We start from the raw sequence: 15,518 nt of genomic DNA, 5'->3' as shown, positions 1-15,518 counted from the left end.
CGAATTATCAGACTGGCCACCTGTATAATTTGTGAAGGGCAATGGAATGATATGGCAAGCGATCAGAAAATGCAAATGATGGAAAGTAAGTGTTAATGTCTTGAGGCATCAACTCTCAAGAGTAACTGAGTAGGAATTTGTAATGGTTGTGATTGTTGTGTGGTTCTTTGTTTGTGTGTATTCATTCCATGTCTAACTGCCTGGTATGTATAGGGAGTGATGGCTGGACGGAATGATCGTGCGATAGCGGATGCCCTTCAAGCCTTAGCTCAAGCTATAGGGAATCCGAATAGAGGAGAAGTTGGTGGAGTTGTTAAGTATCAGGGGTTGGATCGCTTCCAATGAAACAACCCTCCTTCTTTTAATGGAGGATACAACCCTGATGGTGCTCAGAACTGGATAAGGGAAATTGAGAAAATTTTCCGAGTTATGGCATGTCCGGAGAGGCAAAAGGTTGCTTTTGGTACATATACTCTAGGGGAAGAGGCTGAGTATTGGTGGGAGAATACTCGCCAATGCCTAGAGGCTGAAGGTCAAGATGTGACCTGGGATGTCTTCAAGAGAGTGTTCTTGGAGAAATACTTTCCCGAGGATGTTAGGAACAAGAAGGAGATGGAGTTCTTGGAGCTTAAGCAAGGAAGTATGATTGTGGCTGAATATGCGGCCAAGTTTGAGGAGCTGGTGAGGTACCTTCCCCATTATCAAGGGAGAGATGGTGAGAGTTCCAAGTGTGTAAAGTTTCTGAATGGCTTACGACCTGAAGTGAAGCAAGCTGTGAATTACCAAGGTGTTCGTCATTTCCCACTTTTGGTTAATATGTGTCGGATTTGGGATGAAGACTCTCGAGACAGGGCGACCTATTATAGGAGTACAGGTCCAATGAGGAACAAAAAGAATGGGCCTCAACATCGAGGAAAACCATATTCGACTCCTCCTAAGCAATATGGTAACCGCCATGGCAATTAGAGGACTGTTGCTAGGGGATTTGCAGGTGGTAGCGGTAGCAAACCCAATACGTTCTCCACTCATATCATTTGTTACAAGTGTGGTAAGCCAGGGCACATCTCCTCGAATTGTCCCGATATAGGCGTAACATGTTTTAATTGTGGACAAAAGGGACACACTCAGAGAGATTGTTCACGACCCAAGAAAGAGCAAAATGGTGGAGGCCCGAATGACCAAACTAGACATCCAAAGACCATGGGAAGAGTCTTTACCCTTAATGGTGCTGAAGCTTCAAAATCCAAAGATCTAATCCAAGGTAGATGTTTCATAAATGGGATTCCTTTGCTTGTGTTGTTTGATTCCGGTGCCACCCATTCCTTTATATCTTGTTTGTGTGTAGAAAAACTTAAGCTTTCTGTGTCTTCTTTAAATAAAGATCTAGTAGTAGAGACCCCTACTAGTGGTTCTGTGTTAACTTCTAATGTGTGTTTGAATTGTTCTGTGGAGATTTCTGGTAGGATATTCTTGATTGATTTGATTTGTTTGCCTTTGAGCCAGATTGATGTTATTCTTGGTATGGATTGGTTATCTTCCAACCATGTCTTGTTGAACTGTTTTGATAAAAGTGTGGTCTTTGATGATTCTGGAGTGAGTAAGGATATGATGTTTATCTCTGCCAACCAAGTTGTGACATCTTTAAAGGAAGATGCTCAAGTATACATGATCTTGTCTAGCCTAGAAGTAGAGACAAAGGTTTCTATGTGTAACCTCCCTGTTGTTAGAGAGTTTCCGGAAGTGTTTCCTGAGGATATATCTGGTCTGCCACCTGAGAGAGAGATAGAGTTTTCCATAGACTTAGTACCTGGTGCTGGACCCATATCCATAGCTCCTTATAGGATGTCTCCTATAGAGTTAGTTGAGCTTAAGAAACAGTTAGAGGAGTTGTTGGATAAGCAGTTTATTAGGCCTAGTGTATCTCCGTGGGGAGCCCCAGTGTTGCTAGTGAAGAAGAAAGATGGAACCATGAGGTTGTGTGTGGATTACCGCCAGTTGAATAAGGTAACGATTAAGAATAAGTACCCTTTGCCTAGAATAGATGACCTTATGGACCAGCTGGTAGGAGCTTGTGTGTTTAGTAAGATAGACCTTAGGTAGGGTTATCATTAGATCCGAGTGAAGTCTGAGGATATACCAAAGACTGCTTTTAGGACCCGTTACGGTCACTATGAGTATCTAGTCATGCCCTTTGGTGTGACTAATGCTCCAGGAGTGTTTATGGACTACATGAATAGAGTTTTTCACCCTTACCTTGATAATTTTGTGGTAGTATTTATAGATGATATTTTGGTATACTCCAAGACTAGAGAAGAGCATGAAGAACATTTGAGGATTGTGTTGCATACCCTTAAGGACCGACAACTCTATGCTAAGTTGTCCAAGTGTGAGTTCTGGTTAGAGAAAGTTAGTTTCCTAGGGCATGTGATATCTCAAGGGGGTATAGTTGTGGATCCCTCTAAGATAGAAGTTGTTCTTAAGTGGGAGAGTCCTAAGTCTGTTTTTGAGATTAAGAGCTTTCTGGGCTTAGCAGGATATTACCGGAGATTCATGGAAGGTTTTTCCAAGTTGGCTCTACCTTTAACTAAACTTACTCGTAAGGGTCAAGCTTTTGTGTGGGATACCCAATGTGAGCATAGTTTCCAGACCCTTAAGGAAAGATTGACGACCGCTCCAGTGCTAGTTTTGCCTAACCCGAGAGAACCCTTTGAGGTGTATTGTGATGCATCAAAGATGGGTTTAGGCGGAGTGTTGATGCAAAATGGCCAAGTGGTGGCCTATGCTTCTAGACAACTTAAGACTCATGAGAGAAATTATCCCACCCATGATCTAGAGTTGGCTGCTGTAGTTTTTGCCCTTAAGATTTGGAGACATTATCTTTTTGGCTCTAAGTTCGAGGTGTTTAGTGATCATAAGAGCCTTAAATACTTGTTTAGTCAGAATAAGCTGAACATGAGACAAAGGAGATGGTTGGAGTTTCTTAAGGATTATGATTTTGAGCTTAGCTACCATCCTGGTAAAGCCAATGTAGTGGCTGATGCCTTGAGTAGGAAATCTATACATATGTCTGCCTTGATGGTTAGAGAGATGGATATCCTGGAACAGTTTAGAGACCTTAGTCTTGCATGTGAGGTTACTCCTAATAGTGTAAGATTAGGAACTTTGAGGATCACTAGTGAGTTACTAGGTGATATCAAGGAAGGTCAGAAGATTGATCCTTTTCTAAGGACTTAGTTAGAGGCTATAGAGTCAAGAAGGGATAGTAGTTTCAATGTTGGATCAGATGGAGTTTTGAGACTTCAAGATAGGATTTGTGTTCCCAATGTGCCTGAACTTAGGAAGATGATCTTAGAGGAAGGACATAGGAGTAATTTGAGCATCCATCCTGGTGCTACCAAGATGTATCATGATTTAAAGACGATGTTTTGGTGGCCCAACATGAAGAGAGAGGTTAATGAGTTTGTGTATGCATGCCTAGTTTGTCAGAAGGCTAAGATAGAACATCAGAGACCTTAAGGGAAGTTACAACCCTTAGAGATACCCCAGTGGAAGTGGGACAGTATTTCCATGGATTTTGTGGTAGGACTACCTAGAACCCCTAGAGGTTTAGATTCTATCTGGGTTATTGTTGACAGATTGACAAAGTCTGCTCACTTCATTCCCATTAATATCAGTTTTTCCTTAGAAAAGTTAACCACCTTGTATATAAGTGAGGTTGTCAAGTTACATGGTGTACCATCTAGCATAGTATCTGATAGAAATCCTAGATTTACCTCTAGGTTTTGGGAGAGCTTGAACAGAGCGTTGGGAACCAAGCTTAGACTGAGTTCAGCCTACCATCCTCAGACTGATGGCCAAACTGAACGGACCATTTAGTCATTGGAGGACCTTTTAAGAGCATGTGTCTTAGAGCAGAATGGAAGCTGGGAGAGTTTTCTTCCATTGATAGAGTTCACTTATAATAACAATTTTCACTCTACCATTGGCATGATTCCCTATGAAGCTTTGTATGGTAGAAGATGTCGGACACCCCTATGTTGGTTAGAGCCCGGAGAAGGCCTCACCTTAGGACCAGAAGTGGTACAGCAAACCACTGAGAAAGTTAAGTTAATTCAGGAAAGGATGAGAACTGCTCAGAGTAGGCAGAAAAGTTATCATGATAAGAGGAGGAAAGATTTGGAATTCGAGGTTGGTGATCATGTATTCTTGAGGGTCAATCCGTGGACTGGGGTTGGTCGAGCATTGAAATCCCGAAAACTCATATCTCGCTTTATTGGTCCTTTCCAAATTCTTAAGAAAGTTGGCCCTGTGGCATACCAAATTGCACTACCCCCGTCTCTTTCTAATCTTCACAATGTCTTTCATGTGTCTCAACTCCGTAATTATATCTGTGATCCATCCCATGTGATTGAATTGGATGATGTACAAGTGAAGGAGAATTTGACATATGAAACATTGCCTTTGAGGATCGAGGATAGGCGAAAAAAACACCTAAGAGGGAAAGAGATTCCATTGGTCAAGGTGATCTAGGGAGGTGCATCACGAGAAGATGCCACGTGGGAATTAGAAAGTCAGATGCGAGAAGCTCACCCATCCTTGTTTGAGTAAGGTAAATTTCGAGGACGAAATTTCTAAAAGGCAAGGAGAGTTGTAACACCCTGATATATATATCTATATATTATTAGTAATTATGTTTTGCGTTATTTTCATCCGTAATTATTTTTAAGGAGGTTAATTTAGTTAAAAGAGGGATGTGGATAAATAAGGATCTCGTTTCTCAAAGAAGCCTCTTGAGAAAGCTTCTCAAAGAAGCCACGAGGACGCTTTTGGAGGAAGCCTCTTAATGAAGCTTCTAGAGAAAGCTACATGAAGCTGCCTCGGTAAAAACACTGCCCAGAATTCTTTAACCGTTGGATCTTCTCAAAATTTGGTCTGAAACTTTAAAAGACAATTGTCCATGATCTGACCGTTGGGATCTTTGAGAAGATGTCTGGAGTGTGCTAGAAGCCTCTTAATGAAGCTTCTAGAGGAAGCCTCTTAATGAAGCTTCTAGAGAAAGCTACATGAAGCTGCTTCGGTAAAAACGCTGCCCAGCCTTCGTTAACCGTTGGATCTTCTCGAAATATGGTCTGCACCTTCACAAGGCACTTGTCCATGATCCTACCGTTGGGATCTTTGATAAGATGTCTGGAGTGTGCTAGAAGCTTCCGTTCCCGAGAGCATCTCTTATTTAAGCATTTCAGTCTTTGCTTTCGTGTAGCTTAGGAAAAATGCCATTTCTTCTTCTTTGTTTCTTCCAAAGCCATTTCTAAAGTTCCAAGCACTTTCTCCATCACCCACTGCCACCATTAGCCACCACAAGCCATCGTTGTTCTCCACACCGAGAGGAACCCTTCAACCGAAGCGGAATCTTCCAACTTGGCTTGCGGTTTCGGTAGAGAATGAAACCCTAATCTGACCTTTCATTTTCTTTCGAGTTAACCATGGTTCTATGCTTGTTTCTTGTTAGTTTCATCTTGTCTTTGCATCTTTTCTTCCTTTGAAACTGCCATTGCATGTCTTATGCTTCCTTTGAAAAACCTTAGAGAAAGAGACTTTGTAAACGTTATCCTTTCATGAAATGCATGTTATTTTCGTAACCTACACTGAACCCCGGTCACATTGGCGTGGTCGGAATTTTCAAATGACGTTCATTTTTAAAACCCGAAATGCTCTAAGCTCTTTCATGTAGTGATGTGGGTGTTTGACCTAGAGCACTGTTACTAGCTTTGTTTTATTAAATCCATACTAAGTCTCCTTCGATTTGGCACGGTAGAGGCTTGTGTGAAATCGACGAGCAAGGACAAAAAGGAATCTTCAAGTGACGCGAAGTGGAATCCGCGGGGTAGCACACGATAAGTAAGGGGAGTTTATTATAAAATTTACCATTTTAACACCATAGTTAAGGTCAGGGAACCTAGCTATGAGGATATCTGCCTGACGCTGTTGCATGCTGATTTTTCTTCAAAGAAAATTACATTTTAACTAATGGGATGCGATATATATATATATATATATATATATATATATATATATATATATATATATATATATATATTTTTCGGTGTGCCCTTGATATCTGCTTTACAAGTATGATGGGGAAGTAGGAATACTGTCCGTAAGGACATATGTTTGCGAATTATATGGATCTGAAACTAAAAATTTTGTATAGTACATTTAATATTTTACTTTGATTTGTACAGTAAGCGTTTGAACAGTACTTCCTGGAAGTACAGCAGTCTAATATTTTAGTTGAATGGTACTGTAGCAGTAAGACCCGTGTTGGATAAAGGGCAGTAAGGCTAAGGTGTACTGTTTAACGAATTTTGAATAGGGATTAAAAATATCATTCATAATTTTTTGAAATTCTGAAGGGGCATTCTTCAGTCCGAATGGCATTACGTTCCACTCATATTGCCCGAAAGGTACAGTAAACGCTGTTTTGTACCTATCTGATTCTTGGATTTGGATTTGCCAAAATCCAGATTTCATATCAAACTTTGAAAATATCTTTGCAGAATTTAATCTGTTAAGCAAATCTCTTTTGTTTGGAATAGGATATCTAATCCATTGTAATGCTTGATTTAGTGGTTTGTAATTTATGACTAAGCGGGGTGTTCCACGCCCAATCTCAGATTGTTTGTTGACATAAAAAGCTGCACAAGACCATGGGCTTTTGCTTTTCCGGATTAGGCCTTTATCAAGCAAATCCTTGATTTCCTTTTGACAGTATTGAAGAAGTTCTTCATTCATTTGGATCGGTCTGGCTTTTGTGGGAATTTGTTTTTCCCTAAAGTCTTTCTCATAGGGGAGATCAACAATATGTTTCTTTCTGTCCCAAAATGCATGTGGCAAATCAGAACAGACAGTTGATTCAATATGATTTAGTAAAGATTGAATTTTATCTTTTACTTGGGGTTTTCCTAGTTGTATCTGAATATTATTAAAAGATACTTCTTCTTTTAAGAAGTTAATTTGATTAATCTTATTTTCTATGAAATTTATATTTCTGGAAATTGGTTTAGTAGAAAAATTAAATATAATCTTTCTTCCTAAATAATTTGTGGTTATTCCTTCATTAGATATTTGGATGGGAAACAGGGCTCTAATGAAGGGCGTTCCTAAGATTACTTCATTCTTAAGGTTTTTTACCAGAAGAAAGTTTGTGTTGATCCTAAGACCTTGGTTTTCAATGATTGCATTTGATAGCTTAAAATTAATTTTTAATTTTGAGCCATTTGTCGTACTTAGTTTTTCTAAGGTTTTCTCAAAGAATTTTGTAGGAATTAATCCTTCTAAAATACAGTTTTAATCAGCTCCTGTGTCAAATAGGGCCATTGTTTCTAAAATAAAATCATTAATAATTATCTTTATGTTTATGTAAAATTTTTGGATTTTAATCTTGTTGATTAATCCCATAAACATATCATCTTCTAAATTTTCTGGTTGATTTTCTTCACTGTTGTTGGCATTTTCAGAATCACTATCTTCCTCAAGCTGAGAAAGAATGATCTGATGAATTTCTTGTTGTTGACGAAGTTCTTTTACTTCTCTTTTTAGATTGTTTATCTCTATTTGGAGATCTTGAATTGTCGTTGGCTTTGTTGAAGAATTTTCTAGTCTCTTGAGTATGTTACTTACATCAAATTTGTTGTTCGTGATAAAATCCTTTTGTCTAGGTTTTACCTCTAATGTTTTCTTGAGTTTTTCCAGGAAAACCTTCTTTTCCTGGGGGTCAGGTATGGAATTGATTGCTTCAAACAAGAGATCTTGTTCTCTCGTTAGAGTATTGACTTGCCCATCATCATCTGTTGATGATATTTGGTCATCTTGTTGGATTAGGTTTAGGTTTTCATCGGAAAGTACGGAGGATGAAGTTTCTGTTTCTGTTTCCTCCTCCGAAGTTTCTATGAGCAAATTGTTTATTTGCTCTTCAATTGAGGGTTCTAGGTTAAGGTTTCTTAACTTCTTCTTTAGTCTACAATATTTGCTAATGTGGCCTTGTTTTCCACAATTGTAGCACGTTATTTTTTATTTTATTTTTTGTTTAGGATTTTCTATTTCTCTACTGGTTGAGGGTTTTTGAGAGTATCTCCGTTTTGGAAATCTTCTGTTATTGGCTGGCTTATGATCGTGGGCTCCTTTCCTAGAGGTTTGTTTTTTCTTTTGTTTTGGACAGGCTGGTAAGCCAAATTGTTCACAGAAGGAACCTAAATCTCTCTTTGTTTGAGCTTTTTCTTTGGCTAATTGCCTCTGAATCTTGTCGTCCTGGCAGATTTTTAAGGCTACCTTTTGGACATAGGAAATTAATTGACCATAACTTAAGTTTTCATATGGAATATCTCCATTGGCAGATTGACTACGGATTTTATCTCTAACTTTGTCTCCTAATGATCTGGGAAGACCAGCTAGAAATTTTTCTTTCCAAAAAGGTTGTTGACTGTCTTCTCTTGTGTAAACCCTAGTTAGGAAAGTATCTTTGTACCACCTAAAATCTGCTAAGGTTCTACACTTAAAGATTTGATAATAATTATGCGGATCTGTCTTTCCACAAGGATGGGTCTCCAATGAAATGTTGGGCTATTGTAAATATTAATGTGTTAACAGCGTCAGGAATCTCTTTATCATCGTCATTAGTAATGACTTTTCCATTGAGATCCGTCTTAACTGCACTGTAAATTTTTTATTTCTCTTCATTAGTGAGATAATTATCCCACCATCCTTTTAGTTGGCCAGAAAATCCTGCCACTAAGATATCTATAATGGTTTCTTCCGAACATTCATGGGAGGTTTGGTAAGCCGTGGCTACCATGGTCATATGTTGGAGTGTATTCATGATGTTATACTCCGTTTGTGCATCTATGTTCCATTCGTAGATGTTATTTGCGCTAAAACTTTTAAAATTGTTTTCACCTCTTTCTTCTAGTAGAAGGTCAGGGGCAGTTGGACGTTGATAATATAATTTGGAGGGTGTTTTCCAGTTTTTGGAATTAATTGGATTTATACTCTTTTTTGATACTGATCCTATCTCAGTTGTGTTATCTGAGTTTTGGTCACTATCTTCATTAATAACATTAATTAATTTGGAGGTACTTCTTGTTAGTATTTTAGAAGTATTTTCCGAGGCTTGGGGAGTATCTGGAATGACCTTAAGTAAACTACCAATCTTGTTTAGTAATTCACTATGATTGTCACCTACGCCTTCAGTTAAGGATTTAGTTTTTCTAAGTTCCCTAATTTTCCGTTTAGCCTTCTCACTAACCTTGAAAGGTTTGAATAAAGGTTTTTCAATTTCGATGGGGACACTTGGCGAGGCTCCCTCAATTGATTTTTGTTTAGGAACTACTTTAGTTTTAATGGTTTCTCCTAAAGCTTGTAAGTATTTATTGGTATAATTTGCCTGTTCCATTAGGCTTGTAATGTCTTTAGAGGTTACTTCCTCGTTGACATCTTTTGTTTTGAATGGAATTGCCATGACAGGTTTATTATTACTGTCTTTGATATTTGGTAGTTGATATTGTGTTGTGGGAGGTAATTTCGATTGGATTAACTCACCATCTCTCACTTGCCAGTTTGTTATGACATTTGTTGTTGGATCACCTATGATTTCTTGTTTCCAAGGGTAATCTATATCCTTTCTGATGGCATAAGCATGAAACCAATCAAAGAAAAGGACATTAATTTTGACTCTTTCGACAAATTCGTAGAACTTGTCTTGGATTTGTTTTCTGTTTGTACCCTTGTAATGTTGGAAAAACCATCTCCTTTGAGGTTCATTCTCCGGAGAATAGAAATCTTTCCTAAGGGTTTCCTTATCAATGCTAAAGTTGTCAAATAACATCATAATGTTCCATAGAAGAGTATGTTGGGGATTGGATCGACTTTTGGTCGTCCTCCTGTTCTTGGTTGTAAGTTGTTCTAGGTATGCTAGAAGTAGTGTCTAATCCTTGGAGGTTTACAGTAGGGAACTGGTTATGTGACTCAGATCTGGTTAGTCCTACTGGAATTGAACGGGTTCTAACCGAAAAAGACCTTCTGGCTGACTCATATTCAGACCTAGAGGCTTCTATCCTTGATGAAAAAGAATTTCTCCTATTGAAGGTTATTTCTACCTTTCTGGAGTTATCTTGCTTAATATGCTCTATGGTTGGAGCGGGTCGGGGAATAGACGGTGTTGCCTTATCCATAACCCATCTTTTGGGAAGAGTGACTTCATCCCATTTTATTTTTCTTGGAAGAGAAACATTAGCCTTCGTCATATCAGTGATAAACAAAGTTGTTTCTCCTCTTTGAGGTTTTAACAGGACTCTAGATGCACAAGTATTCATGACCTTGTACTGGATCCTATATATTAAGGCTGTTGGGATTGATCCTTCTTTCATGTCAAGGCCATGAAAGTGGATGTTTAAGAACAGAGAGTCAAGAATGTTTCTGTCCATCAGACTCACTGTTTTGTTTGGATAACAATTAAAATATATTGGACCTTGTCCTAGACTGGTTTCGACTGTTCCAATTAGGGAATCTTCAAATTGGTTATGCCTAATGTCTCTTAGACACATTAAAACTGCTGCATCTATGCCCATATCAATTAAGGGCTTGATGGCTACTTGTACACAACCGATGTGTAGATATTTATACTTACGGCTATGTTCATAAATTGAATTTTTTGAAAGTAAATGAAATTCTTCCCCTACTTCTTGTCCTAGAGGAATATTGTTTTCTACTGTTTTGATTATGTAATCAAAGTTGTGTTTGTCTTTTATTGTCTCAGGAACGTATAGTTGATCCTGAGGGATTTCTGGAATGTTCCAGTCATCCATATTTTGATTGATATCTTCGAATCGGACTTCCTCATCGAAGAGATTGTGTTTTGGGGCGACCTCTTGGGTCTGGTTGTCTTGATCATTTAATAGATTAGAGTTTCTTGAAGAAGATGATAAGGAGGAGTTTGAGCGAAAATAGATACGAGAAAAAGATTGTAAGAGTCTAGACATGATTATGATATTCTCTAATATCTTTACCCTCATTTGGTTCTATAGAAATATCTCCGTAAGTAAATATGTCACAAATTTTTTCTGGATCTGAATTATTTTTAAGAAAAATCTTTTTTTTTTTAAAAATAGTTTGAACGGCAATCCTATAGCCACCAGTATATTATGTCTTGATATTTTCGTTAAACAGTACACCTTAGCCTTACTGCCCTTTATCCAACACGGGTCTTACTGCTACAGTACCATTCAACTAAAATATTAGACTGCTGTACTTCCAGGAAGTACTGTTCAAACGCTTACTGTACAAATCAAAGTAAAATATTAAATGTACTATACAAAATTTTTAGTTTCAGATCCATAAAATTCACAAACATATGTCCTTAAGGACATATGTCCATAAGAATGCAGTATGATAAAATCAAATGGACAAATAGGAAGTAAGAATGCAGTATTTTTCAATATATATATATATATATATATATATATATATTTATATATATGTATGTATTGTGATGAATGATATTGTTGTGGTTGTTTGATTTGTGTTGTTTGAAGACCTGTGAGTGTGAATCTCAAGAATGAAAGATATATATGTATATATGTGCAAAATGCAATTTGTTGTTGATGTTGCTATTGAGGATTTTAATTGATATGTGATGATAATGATGATTATGATGATATTGATTTGAGATGACGTTGTTAATAAAGACCATGTCAACATGAATTGTTATATGTGAATATAAAATGAGGTTGTTGTTGTTGTTGATAACGTCATTGAGACGAGATGATATTTATGTTGAGAATGACATGGAAATGGAATGTTGATTGATGTTAGAAATGCATTAGCATGTGCATGTTGTGTATGTTCGTGGGGGGCACTGTGCACTGACCCTCCAGGGTCTTTGGCACTAGCTTTTGGCCGCGTTCATACATTGGATGTTGTGTATGTTCATGGGGGGCACTGTGCACTGACCTTCCAGGGTCTTTGGCACTATCTTTTGGCCACGAACATACGTCGTATGGAGTGTATGTCATGGGGGGTAGAGTGCACTGACCTTTTCGGATGGCCCAGACGTGAGTAACTAGCATGGTTAGAGAATCTAAGCATTTATGAGGGGATGCTTAGGCGCTTTAATTGGTCCATGGTCTTTGGCACTTACTTTTGGCCGTGATCATAGCTCATACGACACAGGAAATAGAGTAACTGTGGGCAAGTGTACTCTGTACTAGGGGGTTGTCACCTGGTAGGGAACACCTTTGGGCTCCAAGGCTGATCACCTATAGGAGGGGGGCTGTTACGTGCACAATCGGGTGGTCTCGACAAACTCAGCACAGTTCTCTAAGTGAGAGTGTCATGTGGACATACTTAGGCTATTTCCTAAGGTTTGGTTGTTGTTGGTACGTACCACATTGCATCTGAGTGTTGAGTCAGGTGCATGCATCATTTTGTGCAGTCTTGATTGGGTCCATGGATGGATGATGAGTAATTGTTGGATGTGAATGATGAATATTTGTTGTATATGAGTGTTGAATAATGATTGTTGTGTATGCTTATCATGTTTGCATATGTTCCTTCCTAATTGTGGTTATTCGGAATTAGTATTGGTTCTTTTATAATAAACTCACCCTTGCAATTTTGTATCGTGTGGTTGATACCTGTGATGATCACGAACCTTGTTCATGGGAGCAGAATGACAGTGGCAGGGTGTAGGGAGTAAGATTCTGGTGAGGAGCCGTCGAGCCGACGTGATGACGTTGGCGTTATTTTGGGAGAGAGTTGTGTTTTGTAATCAACTCCTCCGTAGTTGGTTTTTAAGTTTTATTTTGTTGAGTTAAAGATGTAAAACTGGAATTTTAATTATATATATATGAACATATTTAATTTTCGTTATGTGTATGACATGTACCGAATTATTGTTTCTATGTAATTATGCATATTCACTTAAGTAATGGCGTGTTGTTGGATGAATTTATGTTGTGACAAAATCACTTCTATTTTCATAATAAAAAATTAAGGGAGTTCTTTTTATAAAAATTGAAATTATCGAATATTAGAGTGTGGATACCATAGCGACGAGGCGGGTCGTTACATCTGTGGTCTCACTCCCAATGCTCCCTCAATTCTAAGCAAATCAGGCTTAAAAAGGACTAAAAAACCTAGACGTCGCGCTTAGCACGAGTAAGTGAATTTGAGCTTAGCGCCAATCTTGCACTGAGCCTGGAAAGCGACAGACGACTCGCTTAGCGAGCTGATATCGCGGTAAGCGCAAGCTTGTGTAGCAGATGCCCTTCCAGATTCCCTTGACTCGCTAAGCACTCTTGTGCTGGGCTTAGCCGCTGATACACGCTAAGCGCACGAAACTCGCTTAGTGCGACATCCACTTTGGCACTTCTTCAAATTTTCTCTTTTTTGCCTGAAATTGAAGAGAATTTAACATTAATTCCTTATAAAAAGGCTTCTAATGAACAGAGATCAAAACAAAGCAAAATTTATTTACAATCCTACAAAAGAACTATAAATTGTGGATTTATCTACATTGTGTAAAAGTTTTCTATACCAAAGTTAGTCATATAAGACAACTAACAAACTCCCCCAAATTTATAGTTTTGCTTTCCCTCAAGCAAAGAAAGAACAACTCACTTGTCCTCAAGTGACAGAATAACAATGGTTATTCAAAAACAAAGTTTGTTCCCAAGAATTCAATCACATGAAATGAATGGCATTTAATGCTTCAACCAACAACTTCTTACAAGACATGCAGCTTTTCAAAGATATGAACATATTTATTAAGGAACACAATTGAAATAAGTTAGTGGGAATGACAAATATCAAGGAAGGATCATCAACCAAAGCCACACGGTCACTGTTTCACTCAAGCACAAGTGTTTAGGCTATCCATCAATCAGCAACCAACATAAGTCTCAATCTTTGCACTTCATCTCATACCATATAGTCAAGAACACACAAACTTGAATCCGAAGGACTTTTACTAGGCTTGTAAAGAGGCTGGGCTGCAAGCAAATCATGGTTTTTCTAGGATGCAAAACTTAAGTTCCAGGAAAGCATTCATCCGTAGATTAACCTCTTTCTTTTTATTCCAACCTTATTACTTGCTTTTTTTTTACACATACTTATTAACTGACTGTGTGTGCTGCTCTTTTCTTACCATTTCAATCTTTTACCCAGTGATTCCCCCAAATTTGGGACAAATTTTCCTTGAACCAAGATACATTGTACAGGCTCAAGGTTCAATCAAACTATCATACTTTTAGCTCAAACTGGGTGCAAGGGATAAATCTTTCATACACAAGGTAAGCTTTTTGGCTAAGTGGCTACTTTCAATCAAAACATGGCCTTCATCATCCTCAATTTCATGCATTCATTCCATACATCAGAGATTCATGCAAAAATCATTACTTAATGTTAGTCGTTCTCTCACAATTAAAGATCACACTCTCACCTGGTTACACTTAACGCATTTATCAATCTGACACACCGACTAGCATTTTCAATCATAATCCTAATTTCATGTTCTTTCTCTTCTAATGACTACATGCTCATTCAAGGCATATGATCTACGCATTCCAATTCACTCACATCATACAATCGATCCATTCAAACCAATCAACAAACACTGATTTCCAAAATCAAACATCAACCATTGAATAAAATAAGTGCACTATTCAATCAAGCTTTTATACAAGCTACCAAACAAACTAGAACTATAAAATGAAATTTAAAAGCTGAACTGGAAATTAAAAACTAAAACATAAACATAAAATATACTAAAGACGGAATAATAATAAAACTGTTCAAAATGAAAGAAAATAAAGATCCTGTCAATCATCCTGTGAATGATCCTCTACAAGCTCGTTCAAATCCAACACCGATGCAGATGATGGATCCTGAGAAGTAGACTGGTCAGGCACTGGTGCTGGTGCAGATGGCTCAATCTCAGGGGAAGGAGGTGGATATGGCTCTGCCTAAGGGAAGGGTTCTAGTGATGCCACATCCTACTGAGCAATAATTGTGTCAGCCTCAAAAGTAAATGGCTCAGGTGGAGTGGGCTCTGGAATGATAGTGTCATCCTCCTCCTCTGGTTACGATTCCTGGGCTGTAGAGGCCTCACCCCCTCCCGAAGGAGAAGGTTGGACTCCTGGCCAGGCCACCGACTAAATGAACTCCTCAACGCTCATCACAGGCCTCTGCTGGACCGAGTTCTGCAGACTCTGCATAATCAGGATCTGACCCTGATGCAGACTCTGCAGCATGGACAATAAATGCTCTGAGCTAGGAGTGGCTGGCCCTGGGAGAACTGGAGCTGGGGCTGAAGATGCGAGAGCAGATGTAGATGGAGCAGATGTGGAAGGAGCTGAAGAAGATGGTACCTCGGATCCTTTGCCCCTAGATTTATGGGTTCCCCAAAAAGTGACCGAAGGGTCATCTGGATTCCAACAATTTATTTTAACATATGCCAAATTAATGGC

The 15,518-nt window shown here is 38.4% G+C and overlaps 1 pseudogene; it reads left to right on the top strand.

Annotated features, from left to right (window-relative positions):
- The first annotated feature begins 219 nt into the window (after positions 1 to 219).
- LOC112998712 (uncharacterized) lies at positions 220 to 15,207 on the top strand (annotated as a pseudogene).
- The last annotated feature ends 311 nt before the right edge of the window (positions 15,208 to 15,518 follow it).

The sequence above is a fragment of the Glycine max genome, chromosome 13 (assembly GCF_000004515.6).
Source record: "Glycine max cultivar Williams 82 chromosome 13, Glycine_max_v4.0, whole genome shotgun sequence".
NCBI lineage: Eukaryota > Viridiplantae > Streptophyta > Magnoliopsida > Fabales > Fabaceae > Glycine > Glycine max.
This window is presented reverse-complemented; position numbering and strand designations above follow the sequence as displayed.